This window comes from Zootermopsis nevadensis, unplaced genomic scaffold (assembly GCF_977971745.1).
Source record: "Zootermopsis nevadensis isolate Lab colony 2312 unplaced genomic scaffold, Znev_1.0 Znev_ptg000011l, whole genome shotgun sequence".
In the NCBI taxonomy this organism is placed as follows: Eukaryota; Metazoa; Arthropoda; class Insecta; order Blattodea; family Termopsidae; genus Zootermopsis; species Zootermopsis nevadensis.
The window spans coordinates 107523-128979 of NW_028259143.1; the positions used below are offsets into that span (position 1 = coordinate 107523).

At 45.2% G+C, this 21457-nt stretch overlaps 1 protein-coding gene across 5 annotated transcripts in view; it reads right to left on the bottom strand.

Annotated features, from left to right (window-relative positions):
* The window catches only part of barc (RRM1_TatSF1_like and RRM2_TatSF1_like domain-containing protein barc), a 66589-nt gene that overhangs the window by 30445 nt on the left and 14687 nt on the right, over positions 1-21457 (bottom strand). The window contains exons 2-3 of one of the 5 annotated variants that reach the window (XM_022081201.2): positions 8051-8128; positions 7348-7533 (exon numbers count right to left, since the gene is read on the bottom strand). The exons of 3 other annotated variants lie outside the window; for them this stretch is intronic. The gene's annotated coding sequence lies outside the window, so the exon portion shown is untranslated. The remainder of the gene's footprint in view (positions 1-7347; positions 7534-8050; positions 8129-21457) is intronic. One more of the 5 variants, XM_022081200.2, reaches the window with a different exon arrangement.

Consider the following 21457-nt stretch of genomic DNA (forward strand, 5'->3'; position numbering starts at 1 on the left):
CTTTTTAGTTTGTAATGAACAGCACCAATTTCCTTCTAATTCAGTTTATCCATTGAACATTTTCCTGTGTTAATCACAGTCCAGTAAATCGCCGAAATATTTATCGTTGGACGCGTCTTTCCGACGTTCACACGTCTCTCCAAACCGGCCCGAAGCTTTCCTTATGTTACATTACAGCGTCTTTGTTTCCCATAGATCAAAGTGTGTTGTCTCTGACCACAACGTTGCAGAATTTCCCAGTTGCTTCTATTTTTGTTGGACTCTGCTTCGGGTTTATTCTCGAGACACGGAAATCCAAAGCGGGGACCCGTTCTGCTAAACAGATCGACAACCCACCAGAGATTCAGAAGCCAGAGAAGTCGCAAGGTTTCCGCTCGTTGTTCGTCATACCTCAGCATCTAGACCGGGTGGCGAATGTTGTAGTTGGCGGCGTTCGAGCTGTCACTTGCCGACGAGCTAGTCAGTTCCCGCTGGAACACGTTCCGGGTGTTGTCCTGTTTAACTTGGCGGGAAATTCGGCCGCATTTGCCGTGCCGATTGTTCGCTAACGCTCGGCGACCTCTCAGGTTCACATCGTATTCTCATGAGCAGTCCGAACGTTTTAAGACGACGGACAGGAGAACTCAGACGGCGTCCGCGACGAACACTCCGCTGCCGGAGGAGCACAGCCTGGCCGGTCAAGAATTTTCCCGTGTATTACGCCAGTTAAACCCAAACACCTTACTTCCTTAAGAACCGCTTCATGTGTCCTACCATCTAAATCTACGTATCGTTGTGAGGCCTCTTGTTTTTAAAATGGGTGTCTCATGTCCCCTCCGTCTCATCCCACTTCATACTGTCAACCTAAAAACATTTGTTGTAAAGAATTCCACATTATGCAATTTTCCATTGTCCTGTGCAATTATTTCTAAAATAGATTATGTGATCGTTTTTAAAAGGGGCTGCGTTACTCAGCAACCAGCTGATACACTGAGACGCACTGTGAATTCTTGGCCTATTAGTTGCGTTAGAACCAGTGCACCAGGTGTGTTCAAAAAGCTAGCGATTTGTCCGTAGAATTAACGTTCAAAGGCGCATGCCAGGGAAAACCGAAGACCGTAGTTTAATCGCACTGCAACGAGAGAAGGCATCACCAAAGCCATTTTAATAATACACTGCTGGTTATTCAGATTTAAATATCTGGTGAATGACGACAGACAGAAGAAAAGGACTAAAGTGGCTAACAGGCAGAAGTGCGTTTTATTTACTGTTTCGATATGAGCTTCATCTGCGTCTCATCTTCCTTCAGACAAGTAAGCAACGATCAGCATGCTAGAAAATTACGCTTTCCGACACCTTGAGGGACGTTTTTCCACCATATTTTACCGAAATGATGTATTTCCATCAATAATTCGATGATAACTGGCTGGATAAAAGACGGCCTCCCCGTTCACCGGTCCTCAGCCAGTTAGGTTTTCTTTCTTTGAGAGTTACGCGGTTTCCATCCTCCTTATTCCCAGTCGCCGATGCCGACACCAGGGCGAAGCTTCGCGGCTGGGCGTTTCGCCCTGAACCGGCACCACACTTTCGCAAAGAACTAATTGCGCTCCCCTCTCATACGGCAAGAGAGCTGGCGCCAGATTAATCTACCTCGGAACATGCGACGAAATCAGTAACATGGACGCTAGTGGTCTGTTCGTGTCGTACCGCATTAATACAAATTTCTTGTTAATTATTTCGACTGTGAATTTCATCTTTCTCTGGCTACCAACTTCAGAGACCTCGTCGACGAGACGACAGGAGGAAAAACGCGCTGCCTCTCATTCTCGTGCGTGTAACTACGCAGACGCACGCAACGAGTGTCCGACTGGGTGATGACGTCATCACGGAGGATTCGAAGTTAAATTCCTGACGATAGATAGTAATTTCAATTAGCACAATTGGCCTTTCAGACTCAGCGCGTCGTTTGTTATTTCGAAGAGAAGGCAATTTCATTGCGATTTCCTCATTATCTTCAGTCAGTTGACGAAACTTCCTCGCGTTACTTAACTGACTCTTCCCGTCCGGTGATTAAGGTCAGCGATTTCTAACGAGTGGGCTCTCGCTCCAGCTTTTCACCTGATGATGAAAATATCCAGTTTCCGAAAGGTCGTGTTATTTTCGGAAAATCGAACCACGGACAAGCTGCAGACACACCCAATAATACTCAACGTTACAGTCACCTGCAGTCGCACTCAGATAAGCTAAATTAAACTTTTATTATTATTATTAATTGTAGGCCTGTGCGACATTTTAGAACTGCAAGCAATATCGATTTCAAGTACAATTCGATTGAATAATCATGTATGCACGAATCGACATTCCATATGGCACTTCATTGATGGATCATGAACTCACATTAAATTGTTACCTACAGCCTGTACGGGTCAGCATTTGTAACAAGATTTTGATATGTCTTCGAGTGGAAATCTCTGTACAAAAATACGCTTTCTGAGTTCATAACAATCCAGTAATTAACAATGAAACTAAGTTTCAGCAACCGCAGACAACCTGGGCATTTCGCTCGACAAACATTTGTGGTGGGAAATCTTGAATTTCCAAGTTAAAAATGCAGCACTTTTCAAGCTCTTTGGGCTGCGCACTCAACAGATAACGCCACTTTCTACTCCCGACTGAGTGTTACAGAACAAATAAAACACAAGGAGAAATACAGAATATCACAAGCCATCTGCTTAATTAGCTGGTGTTGATCTTGGAATACAGGCAAGCTGCAACGCGAACTCCTGGCCTGCATCATGCCAAGCCCGGTTGGCAACCAGCAGGTTCTTCTGTGCGTTTTCTCATTTGAAGACCTCCCAAGTAGAAGTTTGTCGAAACTGTGATATGACACGAAGGGAAAATTTCTTACCTACGGGCGAAACCTTGCGGCTTCTTAAAATTCACAATTATTTCTGAAATTCACGCAGACGTTTTATAGGGAACAACCCGTCGCAACGCCTGTACCCACACGGGACAGGACGACGCGGATGCAGACTTACCCCGTGCCTCCAGCGGGACTCAAAAAGCCGTGATCGCGCTGTTTGAGGAGGAAGGCGCGAGGCCGCTTCTTGAAACCGAGTAATAAACAACTTGCGAATGAGCCTGGTGGTGGAAGCAACAAGCACCTCTGAAACGTCGGCGAACATCCGACAAGACACATAATTGGTGTCTTACTTAGTGGATGCGAAGACACGCGTAATTTACATGAGAATCGGAATATTCTGTTGGCATGAAGTGAACAAATACAAGGCACTGGAAATGATGAGCATCGCGTTCCTGCTTGTTTCTAATTGGTTCCTAATGGCCGCAGACATTCTAACGTAGGCCGCTAAATTTAACACAAATAATGTCTACAGAAGCTCCAGAAATGTTTTCTCTTAACTGCGTGTCGGTGCATTTGAAGTTTCAGAAACATGACAAAGCCGGCGCATTTTCGTTTTTATTAACAAATTAAGAACGCTGAAGAGGGCCCCAACAAGAAAATAAAAACGCGCCCATTACGGGTGACGGAAGTTTGTTTCGCGAGCGCTGACATTTCGAAACATCTCGAGGACTCGTAGTAACGCGGGTTGTCCCGTATTTCTGCATATTCCGTTACTCTCACGTGGTTCATCGACTGTGCGGTGATAACAATAAACATTCTTCTTTACTGAACTTGCCGCTGCAGCCAACATCTCAAGTTGTGGCAACACTGCGACCTCCTTCACCTTTTTCAAGACGGTGGTATAATGAGCCGATCGTCTCTCAAACAGTAGGAACATTTTCTGTTGCTGATTTTCAGAGCTACGTTAGATTCTGGATAATTCTGTAGTTCGTTGACCCGTAATAAAACCTAGAATTAAATTTCGTTCAAAGGTTCCCGAAATGATTCAAAGGCCAATGAAGGTTCTCAGTGACATTGCAAGCGTGTTTTTATTTCAAAGACGTTTGTAACAATGATTCTGAGGTAAAAAGCCAAACACGCATAACCCGATGGTTGAATCTGGATATTTCAGGTGACCAGATTTCCCCTTTGCCCTGCTCATGTTCTCCTTTTAAGGGTACCTTGATGATGTTCTGGCTCTTCTCTGATAAGCCGATGAAATGTCCTCTCCCTAAATTTCATTCTCTCACACAAAATACCGAACGTCGTAATCGGGTGACAGTACGACGTTCCATGTACGTTCCAAACACATATACAAAATACATAATTTCAGAATATCGTGCACAAAAACTAAAGTAATGACCTTCAGAGGAAAATATCCCATTACAACAAAAATCACAACAGACAACGAACCAGTTTAACAAATCTCAAATTTTAAAATCTCGGCAGCGAAATATTCTGTGACACAAAAGCAGATACGCAAATTGTACATCGATAAGTGAATTTTTTTTATTTCTGGCCCGGAATATGGCAAAGTGTAAATTTAACAGTGAACTTGAAATAAAAATTTCTTGTTTCGAAGCTGGTAGAAATTACTTAAATCTCAATGTACTCATCGACAGGTAAGAGAGAACGATTCGTCATTCGCTCGCTGAGTCCGGACATCACAAAACGTATTCTTCTCCACTAATACGTTCTGTCGCGAGTAACAACTTCGTTACGACATTTGACCTGAGCTGCACCAGGAGCGAGTGAGCCACCCGATTATTATTAAAATAACTTTATTCAATTGCATCTTTTCTGTCGCTTGTTCGCATTTTAAGTATGGACAAAATGCAATAAAATGGTGTGAAAGTGTTTGGAACACAGTGACAATGACGTCAACATTTTATGGTCTGATTTATGACAAATAAATCGAAGACGAATCCAAATAATTGGACATAAAACACAACGTGTTCCATCGTTGCTACGCTGTAAAGATTACTCCAACACGCACGCAAATATTTATTTACCTCGTAACACTGCACAATTAAAGAAAGTTACCACTTCTTCTCTCAAATAAGGCAACACGTAGTATAATTTGCGCATTTACGGATGGTGGCCTACAGCGTAAAACTAACCTAACAATCTTCCCCCAGCGTATACCACGACGATGATGTGCAAATGCATCATTGAGAAATAGCACACGTCACCGGTGCACGGATAAAGCGTCGCTAAATAAACAAATAATCGGCAAATATGAATATTGTTGTGCTAATGATTTTAAACGAAGTTCGTACGAACATAACATTTAATGGAGTGACCATATTTCAGGAGAGCTGTCCATTCTAAATTCTTCCAGTCTATAAAGTCAAGTATCTCGCCTGCTCTCACGCAATCATGATGTCACATTTAGAGCGTTTTGCATGCAGACTCAAGCGGTCAAGCGATGCATCAGCCGACGACCTTTCAATGCTAAAATGTAATACGTGTTAACTCGTTGCGTCTACGGTTCAAGACGTCATTAAATTTTTCGCTGAAAGGCAACAGATAGCGTTCCAGGTGCCTGGGACAACCGCGAAACATCGCCATTCGTTTCTCAACACAACTCGTAGAATAAATTAAATAAGAAAGGCTAACAGGGCGGGCAGCGTCGATGCCACTCTTGCAGTAAAGCGGTTAACTTATTCACATATGCAGGCTGCAGCCGTGACCAATAAAAAACTGCTCTATATTTATGATTCTGAATGTGTTTTTCATGAGTGCCGTGAAATATATTACTCGGGATGCAGTTTCAAGACCTTCAGTGAAACAACGAACCAGGAACTTCTCACTGAAGGGTAAGATCGGGGTTTTTTATGGAACTCCACGGCGAAATTTATGACGACGCTGAACGCATAAAATTCAGCACTGAAAATTATTAGACGAGCATTAAAACAGCGACGAAGGCGGGACGTAGTGCAAAATTATGAAGAAATTAAGACTCTTCTTAAGGACAGGTTTTTCTAATGTTGCATTAGAAAGTAGAAAAATCAAAGGTAGTTTCAGTTTACCTCAAAAGTGGAGTTGGTACCATTGAACAAGATGACGAGTTATAACAATTTTAATGTTTCTCAGTTCCATTTATGTTAGTTGGTTCTGAGTAATAATAGTTCAACGATGCTGCTCCAACGACAAAATTCACAAAACCTTCGACATTTAGGCCTCCTTCCGTAACATTAAGCACTTCCTGTTTTATTCTGGAACTACTTCGTTCAAATCAATTATTCCGTTGCTACAAGCTTCATCAGATTTAGATAACTACTTTTTAATATTATCCTCCTAAGACGTCCCTTTAGATTTTCCAACTGAAAGCTACAGATCGATTTAACGCACCCTGGTGAGGGATGGGACAGAACAAAGAATGAACGAACACCGGAAGAAGGAAGCGGCACGTTGCTCCGAAACGTCTGTAGCCGCCCGGAAGACGACGATCTACGTGTTCGCCATCCTGGGAGCCTGTCTTTCGAAACTGCAAGCATTCGAAAGGAGTGTCGTCCATTTCCTTTACCGGAGGCAACGCCCCTCAAACTGATTTTGGAACGAAGGTCGCGTTTGACTGTTCTGTAAAACGACCTCGTGTATCTGTGAACCTCGGAAGGGCCGGCCAAAGGTTACCGGCGTCTGGACAACGAAGACTGCTGAGGGGCCAGAAGATGTGGAGCCTTACGAAGGGAGCAGGGTTTTCAAGACATCCCTGTTAACTACGTGGGCCAGCCAACGAACCAGGTTTAGTCATTCGTACAAGAGTACAAAGTGTGCACACGTGTCCAATGCAAATTTCGAATTCGGAATGCTCCTAGCCGAAACAGAAGAATTATATTTCGCATGCACAATCGGATTTTCTTAACACTAAGATTTGTTCGCTGGCTCTTACTTACTTACAGAGCAAACTATGAACACGTACGGGGGAGTGGAAGTGCAGACTGAGGACGTGTTAGCCTCACGCTCCGGACAGCTTTACCCCCCGTATCAACCAGATATGATGATCGGTCTGTACACGCGGGCGAAGAGTGAATTCTCGTCGCCCAGCTCACACACGAAACACGAAAACATTTTAAATTCGTCAGAATGTCAGAGGCCTGCGAGTACAACGCCCACGTGTGTTTCGTCCCCACATGGCCCAACGATAAACACGAGCCACGTACGACAGAACCATTTTACGACCCACAGATTCTACTCGTAGGTTATAAGGAAATCACCATGGCCTAAAATCGCATGCAAAAATGATTTGTGAGCAAAATTAAATTTGATTCGAACAGAATTTTCTCCGCTGCAATATTTTAGATTATTACAAGAGACTTTAAGAACTGACAAACTCCAGAGCAGAAGAATAAGCCATGCATTTTCACCAAAAGAAAACTGTTTTGGCAGTGCTCGTTTAAATGCGTTTATTACTGATCGGATTTTATTCCTTGTTTTAAAAAAAGAATTATAAAGTAACTCACGAGCTGCAGTTGATGCAGCCAACGGACAGTAAATTCTTCATCTTTCTCCCTCTCTCCCTCTTCTGATCTTCTTTGCAAAATTTGTTGAACTCCGAAGATAATTACTGTAAATAGGCCTCCAATGTAAAGATTTGCCAAAGGACTGTTTGCTACATTGCTGCACCCTGGCGACGGTTTCGCTCAACACTGAAAATAGGAAAGTCTTCGGAAACAAGGCACAAAGTATAATAAAAAATTCTTGAGTTAAAGGGGCGTTGCTATGACAACCTCTTTCAACCAATGGCAGTGGTTTGGAAACAGCAAGGGACCGACCCTACAAAACTGAAGGATATCGTTTCCAAGGCAACAAGGTTAACCCCCCATAAAATTTCCCCCCTCCCCCCTGCTTTGCATCGCCCTCACTTGAGACTTTGATCACCACTTGATTTAGAGCATTTGATTGGTTAAGCCAGTCGAGAAGGTAGTAAGTAAATACTTAGACAGAGCAGTACAGGACGTTCCATAAGAATTATAGAGAAAGGCCCCTTCAGATTCATTGCGAAGTCGAAGATGCACGTCACAGTCTGCAGGTCCACAACGCAGACACGAACCCACACAAGCAACGCTTTGTGTCCGCGGGTTCAGAGGTAAGGCCTGAGGAGAAAAGTACATCATGATGCCTACTCGAGATACGTGTAGACAGGAGGATAATATTAAAACAGACCTTAAACAGCGTGTGGACTGGATTCATCTGGCTCAGAACACGAACTATTCTTCTCTGTACACGTTGCCTGATGTTGCACTGTGCAGCAGAAACAAGAAAGCCAGTTAAAATTTACAGACTGCATATGCGCGCCTGCGAAATTAAGCAGAAATCGTCGCGTAAGTTGCATTTTTATTCAATTTTCTTAAGTCGCGCGCCGCACGACCTAATTAAGATGCTCTATGCCAGTTTATCTTATACAAATATACAGTTTGGGAAATCGCGCATTTTCAGTCCGTACCGCGTCGTATTCCTGGCACGACTGCCCGGGGAGTGGGGGGGGGGGGGTGTCCCAGAGGGAACAGCGCTTACTTGCAGTGAATGCTTAATTACTCGCTAAGTGAGAGACTTTCGTGGGCAGGGCGACTGCTTTAAAGACGCTGTGTCTCGGGCGAACAGAGAAATCTTTCTGGCATCAAAGTCGCTGTTACAGACGAAGCGACCTACAAATGATTAAGTCCTTCATTACGTACATTCTCCTCAGGGCCTGCCGACACACACACACACCACCAAAAGTCTTTCCTTAACATGAGAGACCAAGTTTCACACCCATATTTATATTTTTCTGCACGTTAATCTCTTAGACAGCAAATGATAAGGGAAGAGATTCTGAGTTGCGTGAACTTAATCAATTCAGTTGTTCTGTGTCCATTACTGACCACGTCAAGTGAGCTTATGAAGTTAAGTAAATTCCAGAGAGGATAGGAGATTTCCATCTCGTTGCGTCACATCCTACATTAAGCGGTATCTTTGGTCGGCTCGAAAGCACGGCATCAGATATTTGGGTAGAGATCAGGGCGTCGTAACATCGTTCACGCACACACAAAACAGGGAGACGTCGCTCAGTGCCAACAAGTTCACAAATTGTACTTGAAAACCGGAGTGAAATTCTTTGGCAGCTCCGCAACTGCGGTGGTGACTAAACTCGTCAGCTCGAGGATGAGTCGACCACAAACATTGAATTAGTTTTAAACGCTGGCTCAACCCAAATATCAGTGCAATTTCTCGTCACGTGGATGGCACCGAGCTATCGCTCCATTATCCCACTGTACGCACAAGCGCCTTCGTTTGTTACGAGCATTAACTAATCGATCAACTACGCAATTGCGACTTGAGAAGAATCTACTTCCTTCATATACTCTTTAAAATGATCTCGACCGCAGACTCTTTCATTTGGTGTTTCAAGGCTTGGAAAATGACATATGCCATATACCCTGAAAGTAAAGGAAAGGCATGCCCTATCCAGGGATCGAATCTGTACCTTAGGCCAAAAGGCCAGCTTGTATTTTTTTTAGTATATTCGCCGAATAATCACGTGTTCTGAGATCTGAGGTTCCCACGGCTTCGAAGAGTCGATGTTCTTCTTCTGGGCTGTGACGTCGTGTGGATTCGTAGGATGCTAACCGACGTTTCGGAGAGACACACTGACCTCACCCCTGAAGATGGAGACAGTATACTATTTTGTTTCTCAAAATGTCGGTGTCTACATACGAGTCCTTGTGGCGCCACAACCAAGAATACCGACATAATTAGGCCTACGTGCCGATTAATTCGCCGAGTACCAACTGATTCCATTAGTGAAGTCTTCTTGGCCGTGGGTTGTCTATTCCATAAAATGTCAGGCTCTAAGGAACGGAAAGGAGTTTTAAAAGACGGACTCTTTACCACAAAAAGTGCATACCAGTTTTAGCTACTTAAGTCACTGATCCCTCATTTCTAGAAAAAAACAAAACGGAATCTTCTACGAGGAAAAATGATTCCGAGTACAATTGGGCATTAGTGTTTAAAACACAAAACAAACCTCAGAAGCAACACAGGTTGAGTTTCAGTTGTCTTTTCCCCCTCAACATGTTGTTAAATTGAATAAGACAGTTTAAAGTTTGAAGGAAAAGGAAAAGGAGGATTTTGTTAGACAAGAGTACAAGAAACACTTAAAACTAATTAACAAAGAGGCCGTTGCATGAGCATTGTTGCGTCTAATGGACACAGCGACCAGGAAAACGCATCCTACGGTCTGAGCGGTCTTATCTAGAGAGCAATGTGGGGGCTCTTGGGAACACAGCGATGGACCCCGGAATTCATTGCCAGTGGCCTGCCCGCTCCGTTGAGCGAAGTGATCTCGGCATGTTTTCAGGAAACTGCGAAATGCACACAGAGGGGCTGAGGAAAACAACGACAAGGATAGGAGAGTCCGATTACAGACTTAAGCTCTGGACCTACCAAATACGAAGTATGAACTGTGACTTGATTTTTAAAGTTCAGTTTTCTGTGTGCCTCTCAGAATAAACAGCGTTAACCGATCGTTTCCTTTGAGGTACGCGTAGTAATTTTATTATTAAACATTTCTTCGTCTTTCGAGCAGATGTCGCCACCTTTAGAGACGCCACAAACAGCCAACTCTGTCCGGAAAGATCAAGTGTTAGGTTTTCGAGTGTCTCTTAAATACCACACAGGCCACCTGCATGTAACAATTCTCGAGGCTGCATTAGTAACGACGCCAAACATTCGGAGCGAAACAAAACAAAAGAAACATGACATTTAAAGCGAAGTTAGAGAGAAGATTTGTGGGTTGCATAGTCTTCGGTCACAAGTGAGCAGGGCGATAACAGAAAATCAGAAGAGGCGTATTGCGAATTGCACTAGGTGCCAGCAACAATGCGCTAAAGACACACTAGAATCGAAATAGAGCGTGTACCCATTTTGAAGCAATTTTCTTGTAACAAATCTGCCCACTTTTAGGGGCAGTGCAGTCAACTTGTGAAAGAACCGAGGGACACAAACGTGTTTAAGGTCTATTAACTCTGTTAACGTTCTAAATCGGCTCCTCCTACGCCCAACTGATCTCCCTGTTTCGATCCGCTGATGCTCGTTTTATCCTTACCGACCGCCGTTTCGATTTATGGAATTCAACGTCGCTGCTTTGTTTAAGTTAATAAAACAAAAGACAGACGTAACTACGAGACGTGCTGATGATATGTGGCAGATGTAATGACGGCGGGCAACGTAGGAGGACAAACCAGTGGTCTCACGAGGAGCGAGTCGGGATTCAATACGAGCACTCCAAGACGCGGAGCCATTGCGCTACGGAGCCAGTTAGTGCTCAGAGTAATTTAGCCAGCGTTCTGATAAATTAGTGCGTCAGAAAGACCTACCTAATTGCCTTGAAGCATAATTTACACGGGTACATACCGCGTTACATGTCGTCCGTCAGTAAATCACGTCGTAATGAGGTGTTTTCTTAGCAGAATTTAAAACTGGACGCGTCCAGCACGCGGGTGCCCGCTGTGAACACGCGGCAGACAAGCGCTGCTTTGCCGAACGATCGAAACCCGCCTCTAACAACGATCAGGCTCGTCTCATAAGACGGTCTGACAGAATATTCTGGACGTCGACGCTCGCGCCATTCAAACCACCAAATTTTTAAAGATCACGCCATGCACTTACGAATGTCTTATGACGGACAGCGAGGGGGGGGGGGGGGCACCGTGTCGTTAGTGACTGACGATGTGAAGTCGCCCGTGGCGTGCTGGCTCAGTGTTCTTTACCGACGTCCCTCCACGCTCGAGCATTTTATTCTTCAGTAATCCTTGCAAAAAGGGTCGCGGCCTCTGTGTGTCAGCTCCAAGCGACATGATTGGCCAGACACATCGTCTGACGAGAATAATGGACCAGATACAAGTTTCTTAAAGCCTACGTCAATTTTTACTTGTAATATCTTCACTAAGACACGTGATTATCATTCGGGTTTCCGCTAAACATCATCATCTCAACCCACTATATTTCATCCGCTCAAAATTCCCAAACAAAATTTATTCAAGAATGTCATACGTACAGCCTCAAAATTATCGCGATATTTCCAAGCAAACTTAAGCTTACTACAGCAAGTTCTTACGCGATAACATTTGGGTATGACCAGAATACAAAGTGTGGATCCTAAGCAGTGGACCCCGATGTTCGGAATATGACAAGTTCCTGTCGTAAACCTACGTTCAAGAAAGAGAAAACTTGAGAGACCTGGTCGTTGATGGGAGGATAAGACGCCGTTATGGAGACAGGGTGTGGACTGGGTGATGGCGGGGGCGAGTGGACACGATAACGAAACTTGCAGTTTCGTAAAAGGCGACGGGTAATTTCCTGAACAGCTGAGCGACTGCGTAAGACCTTCTGAAGGAGCTAGGGCGGACTCCTACAACCTTAAAGCGATGCTTCACGGGGTCCGCTCTCGCCGTGGCTGTTTGTGCCAACGGCGATGACCATAATCGCGGCTCTCTTCCTTTGCGACGAGCAGCCCATAAAGCTATCGTAAGTGACAGACAGCACGCGCGGCCATTTGGAATAGTTCGCGGTCTGCACTCCGTACCTCTTGATAGACACAGTGCCGTCAGCTGTGGCCTGCCAAGGCTGGTGGAGCAATCACCTGTTTCTGCCCTAAGTCTACTTATGTTAATGAATTATCTTTAAGTAACTCTCCACAATAACCGAAGCCGCAATATAACCGAATCGGTAGTTCTGTGGGCGTGCATCTGATCTACCTGTAGCAAAACCACGTAAAAGATACCCCTTTTCAAAAGCTGGTCGTGGTTCAAGACCTCAAGAAACCACCAGAATTTATAAGGTAAATTAATAGGCAAATTTTTTGTAATAATTCACAGGTAACCAGAGTCATACTGACAACATGAAGACGAAGATTTCTGTCTTGAATGGTTGAAGTTTACAGATCTGCTGCCAAAACAACACCCTGAACAAGACAGATTCAAGCGAAACATCTGCCAACGGGGCGGACATAAGACAGGTGCATTACCGCGTCCTTAAGAATAAAGGCAGAACATCCAATCACTCAAAAACCGAGAGCGTTATTTGCCTTGGCGAAGTCGTGACGCGGTGCTTCAGGCGACAACAGCGTTTAAATGTTGTTAATTAGTTAAATATCACAGTAACTTCCTGTTGGCTTAAGCAGAGCGTCAGTTAACTACCAGCTGAGCTACTACTCTGCCCCATGGGATTGGCCAGTTTTCTCGTTTTTCCTTTAGTCTGACACTCTCTTGCTGCTGTGAGCTGAAGAGACAGTGGACAAAACTGAGTGACTGGAAGGGACAGTAAGCTGTGTTGCTGTCTGCATTCAGCCCCTTGGACCAGGTCTGTACATAAGAACGGACTTGTTCAGAGAGGCACTTAACTAATGGAGCAGCTCACATGTAAAGAAAGAACTCGAGACTTGGCAACGACGTCTCTTGCAATTTACGCGTCTCTGATCGTACCTACGTGTTCTTTGCATGCGCGTTGCGTTTGGCCAAAACAGCAAGAGTGAATCAAGTGTACGTATACTAGATCGACCGTCAGCATTCGTTTTAAATTTTAGAAACTTCATCTGAATTTTTAAAATTCAAAAACTTTGCGTCAGGAACACGGAAAGGGATTTTTAAAAGCTAGCAATTTCGTATTTTGAACATGACAAGGAGAAAAGAGTAGAGTGTACGCCTATATAGCACACTTAGTTACAATAATAATTATTAATATAGCCTAAGAAGCCGATTGCAACATTTTATAAACTGCTAGCAGACATTAAAGTGTTAAAAGTCCAGACAAATTCGCATCCACAATTATTATTTTATAGGCCTATAGTTCATATGTATCTTCTAGTTTTAAATTTAAGTCTCGCACAAAACGAGGAATTTAAGTAACACATTAAAGCATAAAACGTCGGTTTTGGCCCTCCACATAATCGGAGCAAAAGAGTTGACTGACGTCCGAGGCGGAAAAATCCGCTTCTTGTAACCGCAGGAACGCAGTAGCTGCGTAGTTGAGTAGCTCGCACTTCACACGCTCCTTACGTCACTCAAGCACGTACGTGTTTACATGTGAGCTGTCCTGTTACAGCGGGATACAGGAGCGCCTGTTCATCCCACAGGACTGTTGTAATTATAGGATTCGCGGACTGCACGTCTTGCAGACTTGGTCACACGGGAGGGGTGTGAATGTGACATTCTCAGGCGACGGGGCGCAGTGAAAAACAAAAGAAAAACACTCCTGGCAGCTCTTCCGAGCAGACAGTTGTGTCGTCGCGAGAAATGGCACTATTATAATAGACATTCAGTCTATTATGATAGCACTCAGTTCTGCACACAACTCGTGTCTTGAAAATTAAAATGACAGGTCTTAGAAGGCGAACATCGGAACTACAAAAGAAAACCTGTATTTCTGACTGACAGGCACAGATGGGAAGATAATATTAAAATGGACTGCAAAAATATAGATGAGTGTGTAGAATGGAGTCATCTGACTCAAGATACGAGACATTCTTTTGAACGTAATGAATCTTGCAGTTCAGAAATGTTCAAGCCACAGGTAAGAAGTTGCAGTACTACAACGATTTGCTATAGCAAACTTAAGCAACCAACTGCTTCCTTCAACAGCTCGGTTCAGGCGCCCACTTGGCCAGCGGCATCGCGAATATCTAAGCCCACCGATTCAGTGCGGTTTATTTTTTGTGGAGACTTCGCTGATTCCTTGTTTCATAAATTATTATTCGTACTCGACTGCATCTACCATCTACGTCGAGGTCTCTCAAGTGGACCTTCTCTTCAGGCCTTTAATTCACAATTTTGTCCGTATTTCTCAAGTGCACGCCCAAATAATATTTGCCGAACAGCGGAGTTATGCGCTCCTCGCCGTGGGTCGTGCCTGCGCTTACCCCAAACCAGCACAAAGGACGGCTCTTGTAATAGGTTAATTAACGGCTTTAATGGCGCCCCGCTGAGCAAATCACACCTTTTCAATAGCCCTTGTCCCGACCAATCATAAAGTGCCACGTCATCGTCGGTTTGCCCAGCAACAAAGCAAACGAAACGCTCTGGACCATTGTCCGTCCGATGGCAGGCGCATTTTTCCGCATTCTCCAGGTGTCACCGCGGAGGCAGAGAATCACATCTTCAGCGGAATGCGCTGCCCGCAGTTTTCCGAAGTGCCGGAAGCATTTGCTACCGAAGTGAGTAAGAATTTTAACAGGCAAGGTCGCTCCTTATCATCAGAATTCGCGATCAGGTAAAGACATTTCAAATATTTATGCGATTCGTACAGATACAATTTTTGAATTTACAGGTGTTTATTCACACAGGCCTTCGGAACCCTGTGGTGGTTGCTCGTGTGGCAATTTTGTCGCATCGTCGAATCACGTGATCCTGCGCGATGCGTGGCAAAATCTGTACTTTTTGTCCGTCACAAAGCAGAAGTCAGCCTTAACTGCAGAGCCCTAGGGACGTCATTAATGTCCCCGGCGGTCCTTCTCCTAAGCTTAAGACAAAGTGAAACGGTATCTTTGGTCGGTGCTCTGCAAGGCCGTCAGAGCAGGAAGGACGCACATTTAGGGTCTTTGAGAACAGGGTTCTGATTTGGGCCTAAGAGAGGCGAAGCCGGAGGAATCTTGAGAAATGGGCTTTGGGAAAAAACTGCATTACATAATTTGTACTCTTCAGGTAAAATCACTGCTAGAGAAGACACACACACGCATATGAAGACAGCAGACACAGCGCAAATGGAAATACAATATTAAAACGGATCTTAAACTAAAGAGGGCGTGGACTGGATTAAACTGGCTAAAGGAAGGATGCAGTGGCGGGCTGTTGAGAACACGGCAATGAACCATCCGTTTTCACAAATGTCGAGGAATTCCTTTTCCATCTGAGCGACTATCAGCTTCTCAAGACTCTATCCCTTCCAGTGAATTATAGTGACGTCACTGTTCTTATCAGCACGTCAACAGCGTCGAATGACCGGTGCATTTTTATTTATTACCGAATAAAATCGCGAATATCCACGTTCTGCTCCCACCATATCGACCTCACATTCGGGTTAATAAAACCAACGGACGGACGGTCGGTCGGTCGGTCGTCACCACACCTACCAATACGTCAATATCGAATAAACTATGAAAAATTCATCACACATACTTTCAGCTGTGCTTATTGGTGATGAAGTGAACATTCCAAAGCCAGGAGGCGCCGCGAGCGACCGATTCATCTGCAGATAAATCTCATTCCGTCATTTCGACGGTTTTCCATCGTTAAAATCCGAAAAGCAAAAAGGCACGTCCTTTATCTAATATTAAATGTTTAATTGGAATTGTTTGTGTTTAATTTCTTCTTCAAGTTTTACTGTAGGCGGTTCCAAAATTCGTCGTGACAATTCCATGAGCTGCTAGGCCCTTTAAGAGGAGATGATGATGATGATGCTTTTGTTTGTTACGACAATGGCGGCGAACCAAGGCCTAGCAGAGGGTTGTCACCGCTCAAGACAAGGAAAACGAGGTTGCCAGCACTGACGGAAGAGACGAATTTGCCAACTTCTCATTTGAGTCACAAGAAATCGAGTCTAGCAGGAAGAAACATTTTGAATATTAATAACAAAACAATTTGTCAGACGCGTGCAAGAAAGGGTTTGGGGGGGGGGGGGTCCAGAAGCAATACGTAAATGAAGGCCTTTGACAAACTGAAGTGCAGACAGGACGGGACATATTACAAACGCCGCGGCACGAGCGGGCCTTTTCTCTCTCGTGCCCTTGAATCCTTAATTGCTCGCATAAAGAAACGCAATATTTCGATTATTTTAGTACGCAGTCGCCAAGGAAGTCGGTCCACGTTGGTTTCCCTCGACTTCCTCCTGCAATTGAAATGATTTCGTCTCAAAATGTGTTACTTCACCTACCGATAGGTGGTACTAATATCTTTCCGCTGTGAATAGAAACAAAAGCCAGTGACAATAATGAATGAACCGTAAAGCGTAAGTCATTGTGATGATAATGACGCAACGTTTTGTATTGTTGCCCGCACGTGCAAGTCCCGATAGAGGTCTCCAGCGACGCGGGCAGAATTGAACGTCACAATACTGAGCTAGTTGCGGGGGGTGGGGGCCTGAGAGCGGCATTTCACAAAGGGCGAAGCTGCAAGTGCGCGTTGATACGGAGGTCAAAGGAGCCCAGTGTCCGCTCTTGAGCGGTAATATCGTCCGGGCAAAGGACATTTTCGGGGCGACTGCTCAGTCGGCGAAGCGAGTGACTTCTGGTGAGTGTGGAAGTCCTCGGTTCTGACCCCGACACTGCTGACAGTTTTTCAGGTTACAGAAGAATAGGAATAATTTCTTGACAAGCTGAGCGACTGTCAGTGTTTGCATGATCGACGTTGATTCGTAAGGGGTCACTTCTCCGGCCTGGTACTTTTATCCACTTCGCAAACAAATCACATTTTACGGAGAGAAGAAACACAAGTGCTTAGTGAATATCACGTACTAAACAAACAAACTCAGAGCCAGAAGGTCACTTGAACGCAGTAAAACGCATTTTGTAACTGCCATAATTCCTTGGTCGCTTTTAATGTCCTCCGTAACTTTCCTTCCGCGTCACCGAGTAGCTCGCCCGCCCGCCCGCCTTTGCCGTCTGCAATAAACGTCTTCTCGCCGACCCGTTCCGAACCATCGTCATAAAACGGAGTGGCAACGATGTCACTCAGAGCGCGGTGCAAAAGTGAACTATATTCGCAGGCTGAGAGATTTTTCTCGTCTCGAAAAGACTCGTTTCGTTTCAGGTCCAGACACCGGGCGTCGCTATGAGGATCGTGGAGCCACGGCCAATCCCCGTCGCTACCTTGGCAGCACTGTTTCTTTAAGAACTGCCTCCTTCCACATCCCTACCTATTTCACATTCATGATCATGCTCTTTTCAGCGATTGGAGACCATATAACCTGCGCAGTTGACAAAGCATCGTTAAAACAGGAAATCAGTCGCCTCCAGCGAGTTTTCTGCAGTGCAATGTGCTCTTTGACCCCTGGCGTCAATTGTGCGTTCGTCTGCCCACTTGTGGGTTAAATTAGCGACTCTAATGACTGAAACGAAATTGAATGACAGTGGATGCTGTGCGTTTGGCCTACGCACGGGGAAATCTTTCGTTTATTTTGCTGGGTTTATGTTTAAATCCGTGAACTGATTTCAGTGGACTCTGACGAAGACAGAGTTAAACCGCAGGTCCATCTGCTGTATTCCATTTCAAACGATCTGTTATTTAGGTGTTCGGATTAAAGCGAATGGATAGGCTGGGAGTGTAGCACGTACGGTGTACATGAGAAAAGGAACAGCTCGCTTGGTGATCCTGGGCATAGATGGAAGATGAAAGTATATTATTAAAATTAATCTTATATGACGATGATACGACGGTGTGTATTGGATTCATTTGGCTTAGGATAACGATCAGTGGCGGACTCCCGTGGACACGGTAATAAACCGTTAGACTTCAAAAGACGCTAGGAATTTCTTCAGCGGCCAAAGCGATTTTAAGTACTGTACAGTTGCTTAGCTGTGGATTAAACTCAATAAAAATCTATAAGTCGAGGTACGTGCAGTTTCAATTCCATCAGCAGTGAAAATTTTGCGCCTAAAACAACTGAACGATAGTCCAAGGTGGATCAATAGTTTCATATTCAGTAGTACATAATCGAATTCTCCTCTCCGCCTTATCGACAATAATAATTGTGCTGAGGTCACCGTTGTAACATCAATCTTCGAGATGGCAGCATCGTACGTAGGCCCTGAAAAGAGCCGAGTAGAGTCTATCGATAGTCTCCTAGAGACAGGCGCTACGTCACAAAGGACATTCTTCTTTACTGCGGAGGTCGGCAGAGGCGCTGTCACCGGACAGAAGCAAATGCGCGCGGATGTCGCCTCTTCTCTTCTGCGATTGATCCAGTGTTCCCAAACGAGCACTTGTCAGCATCCCAGATGAGTCGAAGGCACACCAACGCGAAAACAGCGGGAAGGTGTGGGGGAGGCCCTTCGAGGTAGGACGTGTCGTCACGGCTTTTTAACGAAAGGACCTCGATGGTTACACCGAATGGCATCAATCATATCTTCTCGGGCTATCAGCCATGTTCCGCGGTTAAAAATCGACGTTTCAGACAGTAGCTCCGTCCACATTATCAGGATCTGACGTCGTAATTGTACAGTCGCACGGTCCCGTGCCACATCGCTTGTTTGTTTATTTAACGACGCTGTCAGTAGCTCCGACTGTACAGCGTCGGAGAATAATGGCTGGCGGACGTATTGGCTGAGTCGTGACTGGAAAGATTTGGTCGTGGGTTAAATTGTGATACTGTCACGGCATTTGCTGAGGAAAATCATGAAAAAACCTCGGTCAGGAAATCCGGTTTCTGGTTCAAGACGCGAACCGGGGACCTCTGAAACGTCGTTAAACTTCTACCAGACGAAACGGTCATTTCAATGTTGGTCGCCCTGAGGACCGTCCTACTTCCAAACGATGCAGCAGTCAGCTGTTTCGGCCTTAGCGTGTCCGCATGGCCGGGCTTCGCCACTAAGCTCGCGAAGTTGACTTATTTCGCAACTTCGGCTAAATTTACTTTTCTCGACGCGAGGGTTATTCTTGACTCCCAAATGCGTGGTTGCGTCCCTTGACCTTCAACCTCGATTGGCCGAAGGCGCTTACAGAATTAGCGGAACAACAGCAAAACACAAAATAAACGAATCTCGTTCAGACGAGAACCGACAATTTCAATTTAATTTTCGCAGTCTCTCTTGATTCTAGGTGATCCCTTTGGAAACTTACTCCAAATTCCTTTGGCGTGTAGAATTCACTGAACCTGAAACGTTTTCTGACAAGAACTGGTGGTTTTTAGAGGCTATTTCTAGACCTACTCGTGTCTTGTTCAGTGTTCTTCCCGGGACAAACGACCGTCAGATTTTAATGTGCGTGTTTGCTATGAGCCTTGCACCGTTCCACCAGCTGCGTGTCTCATACGTGTTTACTCTTCGGAGCTTCCTAACGCCAACCGTAAATCACCAGCGCCAAAGGTACAAGGAAAGCCGGGCCATTCTTGTCTTGAGTTTACGCGGAGGAAGCTAACGTTCGCAATTAAGGCAGTAGAAATATAACCACGGGCAGAGCGGACTGTGGGAAACAACGGCCGAATATCGGTCTGAGGCTTCCATCCAGCTTGTAACTGCACCGACAAATCAGCTCGGAGCGATCTGGAGGCGCAAGGCCCCGCTAGACGATCAGAGCCCTGGCTGGTTATTGAGGGGCCGCATCGGTCTGTCGGCCTGTTAAACAGCTGACATCTATTGGGGCTGGCCAATTTTACACACACGGCGAACTCCTAGCATTTGGACAATCTCCTGGACGCCCTGAGCGACTCGTTCTGGTGCCCAGATCAAGACACGGCAGGCAGCAAAGGCACTGACAACAACTGCAGGCTACTGTAAGAAGACCCCTTTATTTTCCGTCGAAACAGTTCTGTAGCCGAGTCTCAGGAAGGATTCCCCGAATTTGATCTACTCATAACTTCTTTGGTGACGTAATTCGATAGCACTTCGTACAGATCTGTTAAGCACACTTCTCCTTCCTGATCTCCATGCCGAGATACCGCTTTCCGGTCCCAGAGAGGTGTAATTATCCATCATAATTTGTAATCCAAACGAGACGTACACCGGAATTAACCAATTACGTTACAGGCGATTGTAAATCAATTCTGACTTCGAGGCCCCTCCCCGGGTGATAATGTTGTAATGCGCTGCTAAGTGACGGACGCACAAAAGGCCAGCCTCTCCTTTGTGCCTGGTTTTTATGATCGAGTGCCAAAAAATGTGCGTGTACTACAGGTAGCCGATACCATCGCATGGGACTTCCCCGTGGGAGGTCTGGCGATATCTGGCGGACCTCCTCGTTAACCAAACGCTATCTCTGCTCTGTTAACATGGGACCTTTGTTAAGTGCCCCCCGCTACGAGGACACGGCCCCCCGCCCTCACCGATGACGTCTACAACTCCAGCGCTCGGAAGACGCAGACCTTTCTTTGGCAGGTGTCCTCAGCGGCCCCAGACCGCTCCCATCCACGGATACATAAGTCAATCCGTCATGATTTTCTGACGTGATAGCTGTTCGAACGGACTACAAGCAGTTCGGCCGAGGCAAACCTAACGTCACGAAGATATCAAACTCTTTTTAATTTCTTGCCGGGACAAAGGTATTTTTCCGTTCTGACAGCAAGACAAATTTGATAAAAATCAGTCTCGATGGTAGGTTGATATAAAGCTGAAAGTCATCCCTTGGCTCAGTATCGCTGTCCAGAATAACAACTTCACAAGCCGCTCTCTTCACCGAAGAGTGAGTGGCCCATTACGACGAACAGACGAAGAGGGCAGAACTTTCACAACACGAAAGCTACGTAGCGTAAAAGTTTCGACACAAAGAGTGGAGGGAAGGCATGCGTGGGAGGATAATATTAAAACAAATCTTAAGAATAAAGATTGTGAAATTGGGGACTGAATGTGACTGAGGTATTCCGAGAATACGATGATGAACATTCAGCATC